The sequence below is a fragment of the Hydra vulgaris genome, chromosome 12 (assembly GCF_038396675.1).
Source record: "Hydra vulgaris chromosome 12, alternate assembly HydraT2T_AEP".
Lineage (NCBI taxonomy): Eukaryota > Metazoa > Cnidaria > Hydrozoa > Anthoathecata > Hydridae > Hydra > Hydra vulgaris.
Window position 1 is genome coordinate 5,872,478 of NC_088931.1, and position 14,041 is coordinate 5,886,518.

Sequence of the window (14,041 nt, forward strand, 5' to 3'; positions counted from 1 at the left end):
ATATATATATATATATATATATATATATATATATATATATATATATATAAATTGCTTAATGCAAAATTTACATAATATTGCTCATTACTTTGAAAAAAATGAACTAATAATAAGTTGTAAAAGTGAAAAAGTTGAGTGTAAGTTGAAAAATCAGAGTTTCTTACGTAGGTTCTTTACGTAGGTTCTTACGTTTCTTACTTAGAATTTTTCACAAAATTTTTTAATTTAAACTTGCTAAAGCCCGTATAGTGACTCTATGAAAAGATTGTGATGGCTTTAGTTATACTTATCTTTTTTAGGCCTAGTCTGTTTTTATAAGTCTTCTTCTTTAAGCGCCTATTTTTATAAATCCTCTTCTAAAAGCGCCTATCTGCTTTTATAAATCCTCTTCTTTAAGCTCCAGTTTATTTTTATAAATGTTCTACTTGAACAGTGAAATAAGGTAAAATGGGGTTGAATAAAATATTTCAATAAGTTCTTTTTCCTGGAAAAAGTTTAAACTGTTTTTAAATTTTAGAGAATTTTGAGCTGCATTTAAATGTTTTAAAAGTCAAATAATTTTTTATTTTGAACTTTTTTAAAAAACTATATTTAGTTAGAAAATTTTTTTTATTCTGCCCTTACATTTGAGGAGAATAAAATATGCAAGTCAACGGGCAATTAAAAGTACACTCAATTTAAAGAAGCAACCAATGATAACAATTTAATGAAGCAACCAATGATAATTTGAAAAGCAACAATTAATAACAGTTAAAAAATAAACATTTAATAAACTGGTTTATTTTTTATTCTTGTAATGATGTTGAGTCCTTGAGAGATTCTGATGGTTGTGTTGAGTTGTCACTTGCGAGGCACTTGTTCTATATAAGCAAAATAAAATATGAACGGAAATTTGATAAAACAGCACATTCTAAGAATGGGAAAATTTTAAAAAATTGTACACAACTCAAGTCATGTGATTTTTGAGATCTTTTTCTAAAATATAAAAAACTTTAAGTAATATAAAAGAGTAAAAAAAGCATACAAAAATGCAAAAAGAAATTAATTCTAAATTTTTAATTTTGTACAAAAAGTATTGTAAATGTAAAAATCATTGGTTTCTTGGGCCGTCTACCTGTATATACATCTTTGTCTTTTACTCGGTACATTTTTGGAGATCGTCTGTGTTTTATCAAAACGTTCTTGTTTTATAAGATTTTTTATTCCGTATTTTAAACACACACAAATATAGCTTTAGAGTGAAATTTGATCTTTCATTACTTTCCTTTAGCTGCTGTCTAAACATTTTATTGGATCTATACCTATTGGTCAGTCAATTTTCTTGTCGTGGTGTGGTAGTTACAGATCTGGTTTCAGAACTGGAGGTCCGTAGTTCCAAGCTAGCTCTGACTATATTTACAGCATTGGTAAGGAAGGAGGCGTTAGCTTCCTGGCTAAATACTATAAATTCCTGGCTAAAGACCGTAAGAACTTCTTGGAGCATCTAAATCACTAAAAAAAATCTACATTATGATGTACCTATCGGTCAATCAAAGTTTGTAATATTTTATTAAAAATAAAAAAAAATTAAAAAAAAAATTATTATTTCTTTCTTTAATAGTTTGAGTAGTAATTAAACTCATTGCCATTTTTTTACTGCTTCCAGTACTAAAAAAATGCTTTTAAAATTCTTGTACTAATCTTGTTACTAAATGTTGTTTGCAACATTTTTTGTATAAATCAAACATTTTAAAAACGCTCATGTTTTTGATTTTCTGAAACTTTCCATTAATTTTAGTATATATTACCAAAATCAAAGTTCCGTTCTATTTTGGTTTTACTTGTGTTTTGAAACTTTTTTACTCGTAGCAATATTACTAAAAATTTTTGTAAAAATTTTTATGAAGCATAATTTACATAAAGGATAATATTTCTTGTAATTAAAAAAGTCTTTTAATTTGCCATTTTAACGTTCAAAAGATGTCTTTTTTAGGCTAAATTCCCGGAAGGAGGATTCTCCTCAGTCCGAAAGTTTGATCATCAAATAAGAACCTGTGTGTAAATTGCATCATAGTTATCATTATTGTTAATTGTCGTTCGGTTTATTTATAAATCACATTTTAAGTTATTCAATTATATATGTGACATTTAAAGTTATTCAATTATATATTTGACATTTAAAGTTATTTAATTATATATTTGACATTTAAATTTATTTATATATATATGTGACATTTACATTTTTGTGACTTTTTTTTTCTGCATTCCAAGGTCATAAATATTGCATTACCTACGGCGCAGTAGTCCACATTGAATATTTTCTTGTAATATCAAAAATTTAGTTTAAATATAAAAAACTACAAGAAGAAATACATTTTCTTGTTATATATTTAAATACATAACGAGATAATGAATTTGAGTATCCGTTTAATAATATTTGGTTTTTTATTTACCTTATTTTTACATTTATTATTATTAGCTATTAAGTTAAACATTTTTGTTTAAATAAATACCTATTTATTTATTATTAATAATAATAATTATTAAGTTAAAAGACTAAAATCTTTCTACTTCTTTTAATAAAAATGGTGCTTGATCTTTTGTGTGTATTTTGATCTTTTGTATTTTTTTGATCTTTTGTATTTTTAAATGCTCCTGATCATTGATAATCTTAAAAGTGAATTTTATTTATAGGGTTTTGGCCAGGACATCAATTTTTTTTCAAGAAAAAAAAAGGACAACATAATGCGTAGTTTTTTTACAGACTAAAAAGACTTTGTATTGTATAAAACACTTATTATTGTTGTTTTATGAATCTCTTTAAATATTAAGGTAAAAATACAAATAAATAAAAAAATTAAATTAATAAAAAAAATAGTTCAAAATCCAGCAAGTGTAAAAGTAGATGAAAAATAAATTTAAAAAAAAGACAGGAATATTTTTTCAAAAGTATTTTTGAAAAATGCTCACTGTTGCTTTGCATTTCAAATTTGAACTGCTTGTACTAAAACTAAAAGAGTATCTTCAGAAATTACATTATCTGAATTTCTAATTTTTATTTTCCACTTAACCAGCATCACTAATGACCATCACATGACCAGTATTAAGTATTTTATACTCAGTCTATGAGTGTTGCGTAATTTTTTTATACCATTTAAAAAAATGTGTTAAACTAAATAGTAATTAAGCTGGGAAGTTATGATTTTAAAAGTTACATTATTGTTTAAAAGAGGTTTAAAAAGATTAATTTTGCTTTGCTTTATATAAGCTGACTGAATTTTTAAAGTCTGCAAGTAAAAAACAATACTCAGAGACAAATAATACACCATTTTAAAATATATATAGACGACTGTAAAATTTTTGGAGTTATCGAATCGAAGAAGACATAATAAAACTCCAAGACGACATCAACGAAACAATGAAGTGGTCATACACATTATGTTTTTTAATTTAGATAAGTGTAAAGTCGTGCTCACCGGTCGCAACAACAACAAAAAATTTACAGCAATCTGTACAATGAACGACACTGTTAATCAACTGCATCAGCTACTTGGCATAACATCTGAAAGTGATCTAGGCGTTGTAATAACTAATGATTTAAAGGTCAGTACACAAGTATTCACGGCCACATCAGGTGGCAACCATATGCCATGCATGCTTAAGAGTGCTTTTCAAGATCGTAGTCTTGTTTTATAGCGCACATTGTAAATTTCATACGTTTGTCCACACTTGGAATTTGCAGCAAAAGCCTTACCCAGTGTACTCGACCAAGTTCATCTTATTGAACGATATAAAATCGATAGCAAAATTGACATAATTAATTTCGCGACACACCATAGTCATAAAAAAAATAGTCGAGAAACGCAGGCCGTTTCTAATAGTTTTCATTGTTCAAGTTGAAAACCGGGTGGTCCGTCGTAATAAGGTGCAAAACAAACTCTTCATGGCTGAAAGTTCAGAAGATTTTGTGAAAGTCCTGGAAAAAGTTTTGCTCTAGCTGAATCTATAACAAAACTTATTGCATATTTATTTAAAACAATATTTATAAATATTATTAGAAACACACACACACACGCACACACACACACACACACACACACACACACACACACACACACACGCACGCACGCACGCGCACAGAAACACACACTCAAACGCACGCCGGGGTTAGTTGGCACGCCGGGGTTAGTTGTAATTTTTGCGCACGCCGGGGTTAGTTGTAATTTTTGGATTTGCGCATGCGCTTGGGAGATATTGGGATTTATGTGTTCAGGGCTGACAACACGGGTTTCGAAATTGGGGGCGCATTCACAATCATCAATTTTTAAAAAAAGTCCTCCATATCTAGATTTTTCTTAATAAAAAAAAAAAAAAGGTTAGGCCCCCCGGCCCCTCGGTGTTGTCGGCCCTGTGTGTTTTTTGGACAAAAACGTAACTTTTCGAACATTGCTTTCTTTTTACTTTACAAAGAAAATAGTTATCCGTATAAAAAAAAATTGTTGTAAAATTCTAGTCACAATTAGTTTACTATTTCCGACGACACGGGTTTCGAAGTGGAGGGGCACAATTATCTATTTTTAAAAAAAGTCCTCTATATCTAAAATTTTCTCCAAAAAATAAGAAAAAAGATCCTTTAGAAAAAAAGTGGGGGGCATATACACAACTTTATTGCTATGCAATAAAGCTGTGCTTATTTAGAGAACCGGCTTGAAAAGTATTGATTAATTGCAATTGGTATAAAATATTTATAAAACAGTTTGTTTTTCCATTACATGCACAACTTCGATAGATCTGTGGTTTAATGCGCAGTCATCCATGTTCAAATCCGTCCCTTGACACAATATATTTTCAAATTTTTCAATCTAGCGTATATATTTATAGCAAAAAAGACTTTTAATTGTTAAAATAAAATTTTAAAGTTTTGCTTGCTTCGGGCAATTTTTTTTTCTTTTTAGCCCCCATAAAAGTACCTTCTGGATTAGAAGGACAAGCTTGTTAATTTTTTTCTTTACTAAGTTTCAGACCATGCATTTTTTTCAGACCATTTGCAGCTTATTAAAACTAATTACTTGACTACATTAATAACATAAATATCTCTATCATGACAAATGCGCAACAAATCTCTACCGGTGTTTTAATGTTTTTAGAAATTTTAAAGTTTTTTAAAAATTCTCTCCCGTCTTTTTTTTGTTATATATATAATATTCTTATATATGTTATGTATATAATATCTATGAAACTTCAAAAATGTTGTGTTTTGTATTTTAAAAAATCGGAAAAAATTTTAAAAAAATAAAATGCAAGCGTTGGGATTTGAACCACGGCGATTCATTTCAGAAACGCTGAGAGCTAACGACTTTAGCCACTAAGTGCTTATTGTTCGATAAAAGTTTCAACACTAATATATAAACAAAACGTTTTATCAAAAGGTAAATAATTTTTTTATAAACAAAATTAAGAAGATATCACCGCAATGCAGTTTTTAATTATAAGTAAAGCTGTAAAAATTGATATATGTTTTAACATTACATAATTTGAAGTTTACACAAGTTAGACATTTGCATACACTTTCGTTCACATTTTCTTATAACAAAAAGTGCTGCGACTCTTTTTCGTCATCACCTCGGTTGCAATTACTGCCAAGAGTTTCGTGTGAAACACGCTCGAATGGGCACTACTACTACTAAAACTACTACTATTAAGTTCGGCGGTAATATTAGGAGGTGGCTATGGACACACTAAACAACTCAAAGCACAATTTGTTGGAAACTGCGCGAAAAGAAACATATTCTTTATTAACTCCGTGGTCAAACCATAGAATACTTTAAAAATACCCAAAACGCGGTCAATTCAACAAATATAAATAACTTCAAACATGAACTATCATTATTATAGCCCTTAACTGTAATTTGAAAGCTAAAGACTATTTTCATTTGAAAGCTAGACTGTATTTTCATCACGAGGCGACCTGGCGTTTCGCTCTTCATCAATAATTTGTAAATCTTACTGATGTTGAATAAATTAAATTAAATACGATCTATTGTATACGTTTTCTTTATTTAGAAACTTATGGTAATTTATAAAGACGCGCCTATATTAATTGATGTCTAATTCAGTTAAAGATGGTCTGATTCCATGATTTGGTTGCCTGCGCCACTTTTAAAAACTTCAAACATACGGATTTTAAAATAGATAACACACTATTTTGTAATTTGCAGATATAGGATTAATAGGAAAACTTGTATACGAATTATATACGGTTGTCAGATTTACGGTTTCCTCAAGGAGGACATAGAAAAGCCAAAAAGAGGACATTCTTAATTTTAGTAATACCTAATAAAAGAAGGTTTTCAACATTTAGGGGCGCTGATGGTCTTTTTTATGATGGGGAGAGAGACTCCGACTCTCTAGTCACGGTACTAAAACTAGACGAGGATAAACAACAAAGTATATACCTTTAGTGTTATAGAAGAAATGTTATTTAAAATGCTTACGTTGCTTCAGCTGCGTAGACTTTCTACAATGAGCAGCCGTGGTGCAGCTGCAGGGCATTTGTCTCAAAAAACAAAAGATCCTTGGTTCAAACCCCATTCTGGGTAATTTTTTGCGACATCGGTTAGGAAGGCGTAAACTTCTAATTAAATGCTCATTCGCGGTGCTCTGTGATAAGACCATAGGATTTCTTGGGGCACCTAAATAAAATTTAAAACATAGAGTTTGAGTTTTAGGTTGAAAAAAGGACGTCAATTTATTATATGACACTGGCACATTAAGTTTTTATGTTTCTTGCTGTTAACATGGCGATCTAAGTCTACATGGCGATCTAAGTTAACATGGCGATCTAAGTTAACATGGCGATCTAAGTTAACATGGCGATCTAAGTTAACATGGCGATCTAAGTTAACATGGCTAAGTTAACATGGCGATCTAAGTTAACATGGCGATCTAAGTTAACATGGCGATCTAAGGCGATTTATTGTCAGATCAGGTTATCATGCTACTGGTAACATGTAACCCAGTACAATCTGCTTCATGTCCTGCTGCCTTGTAGGATACGCCCTTTTAGGCAAAGGCTAGGAGATGCCAACTCCGATTTAAAACACCCCCTGCCTTGGGGCTCTTGGTTTAGTAAAGGCTAGAGATGGTGTCTCGATAAAAATACCCATCTTGGGCAGATGTTAAATGCACCCAGCTACTGTCTTGTAGAAGGCCTCCTAGGCAAAGACTTAAGGGGTAAACAGATTCTATCTGTTGACCAGCCTCCCACCCCTTCTTCATCTATTAGGCTGGCGCAGATGTATTTTTAATACATTGTTCCCAGTTTAGGATGTTGAATGCTGGATCTTCTTGACTCAATGCATGGGTTTGCTTGTGTCACTGTTTTTATGACTAGGCAACTCATTCTATTATCTCCTAATGAGGGTACAGCTCTAAAACTCAGTTTTATGGTTCTGAGGCCGGCTGGTAGTCAGGTTTCCCGAACTCTGTGGTAGCTCTCAGAGAGACTGATTCCATCAACAGCTGAAAAATATCAAAGTATTAACAGTGCCATGTTGCGCATGGATGGTGTCCCTGTTTGTACTTTTGGTGTGCATTGCGGAGGCCACATTTGGAGCTCTTTGTTACGGCTTAGGGTTTATTAGTAGTAGTGAGGCAATTGCTTGGGGTATTAAACAGTGTTCTGAGTACTATCTATGCTTTGAGTCAAGTTCTTCAATCTAATTTTAAAATGAATAAAGTACCAAAAACCATCTTCAAATCAAGTTCAAAAACAAAAAACCATCTTCATCACCAAGTTCTCTAAACCTATCATTCACTAATATTCGTGGTCTTCGAAGTAATTTTTCTTCTGTTGAGTCTTATCTCTTGCAAAGTTCACCAGACCTACTTGCTCTTTGTGAGACTAATTTGAGTTCGGCTGTCTCATCTTGTGATCTTAGTGTTGATGGTTATCTTCCTCTGATTCGTAAAGACTCCAATAGTCACATGCTTGGCCTGGGCATTTACATTCGTAAGAATTCACCTGTTTGTCGTGAAACTAGGTTTGAATCCACAGACTATTCTTTCATGTGCTTTCGTTTAGCACCACTTCCTCTATTGCCTTTCTCTTTGTTCTATATCGCTCTCCTTCATCTCAAGATTGCACTCTTTTTGATGTTATTTCTGATCATATTGACCAAGCCCTCTCTCTTTATCCATCAGCTAATATAGTTGTTATTGGTGACTTTAATGCTCACCACTCTGTATGGCTTGGCTCTAGTGTCAGTGATTCTGCAGGCTTTAAAGCCCACAATTTTTGCCTTTCACAATCCCTAACTCAAATAGTCAACTTTCCAACTCGCTTTCCAGACAACCCGAATCATTTACCTTCTCTACTTGGCTTATGTCTTGTTTCTGATCCTAGTCAGTGCTCAGTCTCTCCACATTCACCCTTAGGTGCTTCTGATCACAGTTTGATCTCTCAAAAACTTATATCTCATTCTTCTTCATCACCTGAATCATCCTATTATCATACCTCTTACAACTACAGTAAAGCTGACTGGGATTCTTTCGGTGATTTTCTTCGTGATGGCCCTTGGGTAAAAATCTTTCAACTTCCTATCGATAAATGTGCTTCTTACACAACTTCGTGGATTCAGGCTGGCATGGAATCTTTTATTCCCTCTCGACGATTCCAGGTCAAGCCTCACTTTCCTCCATGGTTTTCTTCACACTGTGCTGCTGCGATTGCCAATCGAAACCGTTACTTCCATATTTATCAGCAAAAAAATTCTCCAGAAAACAGACGTCTGTTTATTACTGCTAGAAACAACTGTAAAAAGGTTTTGTCTAACGCCAAAACCTATTCTCAGGTCATGAAATCTCGTATTTCATCTCAAAAATTAGGCTCTCGTGACTTCTGGAGAATCTTTAATAATATCAATAATAAGGGCAAATCTTTAATTCCACCTATCTTGTATGGCTCAAACTTTGTTACCTCACCTAAAGACAAAGCCGAATTGTTTGTTAAAAACTTTTCATCAATATCATCTCTCGATTCCACTAGTTGCGTTCTACCTGATATTGCCAACAAACAGGTTGATCCATTGCTTGACATTCGTATCACTCCAGCTTCTGTATCTAAAGTGATTTCCTGCCTAGACTCTTCTACAGCTTGTGGCCCGGACAACATACCTGTTATTGTCTTGCAGAAGTGTTCTCCGGAGCTGTCGTCTATACTCTCAAAACTATTCAACATGTGCTTATCAGAGTCTTGTTTTCCAGCCTGCTGGAAAGTGGCATCTGTTATCCCTATCTTCAAAAGTTCTGGGGAGCGATCTGATTCGTCTAACTACTGTCCCATAAGTCTTCTTCCTATCATAAGCAAGGTTTTTGAATCTTTCATTAACAAACACTTAATTTCTCATCTTGAATCTAATAACTTACTTTCTGACCATCAATATGTTCTACAGCTGATTTGCTAACAGTAATAACTGACAGGTTTTATCGTGCATTAGATGAAGGTGGAGAGGTTAAGGCCATCGCTCTTGACATTTCAAAAGCGTTTGATAAAGTTTGGCATGCTGGTCTTCTCCATAAGCTTTCTTCTTAAGGTGTATCCAGCAACATCTTTAAGATCATTGAGTCCTTCCTTTCCAATCGTAGCATAAAAGTTGTCCTCGATGGACAACACTCTTCTTCTTATTCTGTAACTTCAGGGATTCCTCAAGATTCTATCCTTGGCCCTATACTCTTTTTAATTTACATTAACGATCTTCCAGATATTCTCACATCTAAGGTGGCATTGTTTGCTGATGATACTACCATTTATTCTTGTCGTGATAAGAAACCAACACCCTCTGATTGCTTGGAAGGGGCATTTGAGCTTGAAAAGGATCTCACTTCCGCTACAGCATGGGGCTCACAGTGGCTGGTGAACTTTAATTCAGATAAAACTCAATTTTTTTCAGCTAATCGTTATCGCAATAATTTAGATCATCCTATATTTATGAACGGTGATGTACTCGATGAGTCACCTACTCTTCATCTTCTAGGATTAACTCTTACTTCCAATCTTTCTTGGAAACCATATATCAAATCGGTTGCAAAATTAGCATCTGCTAAGGTTGCATCTCTTTATCGAGCTCGCCACTTTCTTACTCTGGATTCTATTCTCTATCTCTATAAATCTCAAATCCGGCCTTGTATGGAATACTGTTGCCATATCTGGGGTGGATCTTCTAATGATGCCCTTTCTCTTTTAGACAAGGTGCAAAAACACATTGTAAACATAGTTGGACCTGCTCTTGCAGCCAACCTCCAACCATTATCACATCGTTGTAATGTTGCTTCTCTTTCTCTTTTCTACAAATACTATAATGGGCACTGCTTTAAAGAGCTAGTGTCTCTTGTGCCATCTACTAAAATTCATTCTCGTGTTACTTGTCATTCAATTAAGTCTCATCCTTTTTCTGTGACTGTTCCTAAGTGCTCCAAAAACGCTTTTTCGTATAGTTTTTTTCCTCGAACATCAGCTCTTTGGAGTTCGCTTCCTTCATCTTGCTTTCCTGATTCATATAATTTGCAATCTTTTAAATTGTCCGTCAATCTTTATCTTGCTCTACAATCTTCATCTTTTCTCTTACAGTAACTTCCAACTTTAATTAGTGGCTGCTTGCAGCCTTGATGGAAGCGAAGATGTTTAAAAAAAAAAAAAAAAAGTCAATAGCTATTTTGTTACCGACGCACAGTGGGCCAGTAGGTGGACAAAATGGGAAAAATTTTAGTTGTCTAATCTTGAAAACCTATTTAATTTTAGTATCTACATATACTAGGAGAAATCTATTGATAATTTATTTATATTAAATCCCTTAGTTACCAGGACTCTAAGCATTTGAATATTGAGATAAAATAAAAAAATAAAAAAATTATAAATAAGTAATTAACGGTGACATCAACGTTGTGTTATATTTCAATTACATCTACGTTTTTGAAACAAAAAACTAGTACATGTTTTTCTAGAGTATTTAGAGATAAGAAAAACCAATGTGTGCAATAAATTTGTCATAGCATGTTATCTCAGTTATACTTTGAAAATTACAGATTAAAAAAAAAAATTTTTTTGAAAAACCAATGTGTGAAATAAATTTGTCATAGCATGTTATCTCAGTTATACTTTGAAAATTACAGATTAAAAAAAAGAAACTTATTTTTTGCCGCACAATAACTAATAATTACCACAATTTGCCATGTGTTGTCTTATACTTATTTGAGCTATATGATGCTTCAATCGAGTTTTAATTGATTGCTCGTCCCCTTAAATCCCCGTTCAGATTTTATGTATGTTTTAACTTGGTTGCTATGGTACTAAATTTTGCATAGCAACAACTTATTTTTACATTAACGTTGTTTTAACAGTATTTTACTTGCGCTAAATACACAATATTGGGGGTATGTATTAAAATGAGATTCAGAATTCTTATGAGGTTAACTTTTTTTGGTTACTATGAATACCTTACTTTGCATAACATATTTTCGGTAGTTGTTAGTAAGTTAATTACTAACATTGACAGTAATTTAATTACTTTTAATTTTAATTACTAACACTTGTAGTAACTTAATTACTAACAAGTATTAGTAGTCCAGGCGGCATATATATTATAACATTTTACTTTTAAATACAAAATACTTGTTACAATAATTATTTAGATATGGTTTTGTTAAACTTAGACATTCATAATTTTCTCCAAAAAAACAATCTTAGTATTTCAAAACAAAATATTACTGAAGATATATTAAAATTTATTCAGCCAAAATTTGCTGATTTTAAAGACGTTGATTTTAGACATGCTGTTCAACGATTTGTTTACTTGTATAAAAAAAAGTGGAAATCTGCAAACTATACTGTGAAAAGTTTTGAAAAGAAGTTTGTGAACTGGCTTAATGAATATTTAATTGTCAGAAAAAAAGACAATGAATCAACTGCAAGTAGACGTGGTCGAAAACCAGTTGCATTTGATAATAGTTCTAATAAAACTAAAAAACGGCGTGTATCTTGTTTAATTGAATCTCATTCTTCCAATGAATTATTTTTTGCTGCTAATAAAAAATTTAGAGATGAATCTGTTGTTATTGCTGCCAAGAATGTTTTAAATATATCAAATACAGATAAAGCAACTAAATATTCAGCAGACGAAGCACTGGCTTTAATAATTGATGCAAGTCTGACAAAAGCTTCCTATCAATTGATTAGAAGCGGAGCCTTGGAGAAAGAATATAACATCTACCCCGCTTACAATGATGTCAGAGATGCAAAATTGAAATGTTATCCTGCAAACATAACAGTGGAGGACTATTCAGCTTCAGTTCCTTTAAAAGATTTAATGACTCATACTTTGCAAAGAATCTGTGCAGTTCAGGAACCTGTGCTAAGGCACTTGATATTGAACGACAAAGAATTAAAAACAATGACACTAACGTGTAAGGCTGGTTTTGATGGTGCTACTGGCTAAAGCATTTATAAACAAGTTTTATCAGAACCCGACATTAACAGAGATTTAAAGCGTGAAGAATCATTATTTATTACTTGTCTTGTCCCATTGGATTTGACTGGATTTAACAACAGCAACGAAAAGGTGCCTATTTGGAGAAATCAAAAGTCGTCCTCCACAGCCTATTGTAGATCCATAAGATTTGCATACAAAATGGAATCCAAGGAATCTGTGATTGAAGAAGATCAGTACATTAAAAGTGAGATAGAAAGCTTGGGTATGATTTTATTAGAGGTTTGCGGATCTTCTATTGAAGTGAATTGTATTATTGAACTTACAATGATTGATGGGAAGGTTCAAACAATATTATCTGAAAAAAATAACTCATACCAATGCTGTTCAGTGTGTGGTGTCTCTCCAAAAAATATGAATAGTCTTGATATCCTTAATATAGATTATACTAACAGAGAGTTCAAATATGGTCTTTCCAGTCTTCATGCATGGATTCGATTTTTTGAGATGTTATTGCACATTACATATAAAAAAGAAACAAGAAAGTGGCAAGCAAGATCTAAAGAACAGGCATCTGTAGCTAAACAAAAGATTCAGACTGATTTTATGAACAAAATGGGACTTGTTGTTGATTTCCCTAAAAGTGGTGGTTCTGGAACAAGTAATGATGGCAATACCTCAAGGCGTGCTTTTGCAGCATATGAACAAACAGCTGAAATTCTGGGTATTGACCAAAACCTTATATTCAGATTTTACATTATCTTGGTAACGCTCTCTTCAGGATATGAAATAGACTGCCTAAAGTTCAAGGATTATTGTTTTGACACTTTTAGACTATATGTGTCCCTTTATCCATGGTATTACATGGCTCAATCAGTTCACAAAGTATTGATACATGGACATGACATAATTAAAAGCCTTACATTACCCATCGGACTTATGTCAGAGGAAGCTCAAGAGGCTAGAAATAAAGACTTTAAATCTTATCGCGAAAATTTCAGCCGAAAAACATCCAGAAAAGCAACAAATACTGATCTTATCAATAGACTCCTAGTTTCCAGTGATCCTGTTATTTCATCATTGCGTAAATCAATATCACACCAAACAAATCATAAAGCATTTCCTTCAGATGTTTTACAATTACTTAAACAATCTTCAAACGATATTATTGTTTTATAATTTTTTGATGTAATTTAAAATTGATAACATTTTCTTGCACTATTTTTTGCTTTTATTATTCCTAAAACATTATTTACCTAAATACTCAATTTTTATTCAATATAGGTGGGTCAAAAATCCGATAAGATATTCAAATATCAATTTACCATTTTGTAACTAAGGAAAGTAACCGGTAACTAAGCAATATAAGTATCCATAACAACTAAATTTAAAAAATTATCACTTTTGTAAGAAGTGTGATCTTATATTGGTACTCATGCCAAATTTAGTGAATATAGCACTTATAAAATATCTGCAGATAACAAAAGTAGGTTGTTGCTAAGCAAAATAAAGGTATCCATAGCAACGAAATAAAAAAATATTACCTTCATAAAAAGCGCAGACATCATATTAGTACTCAT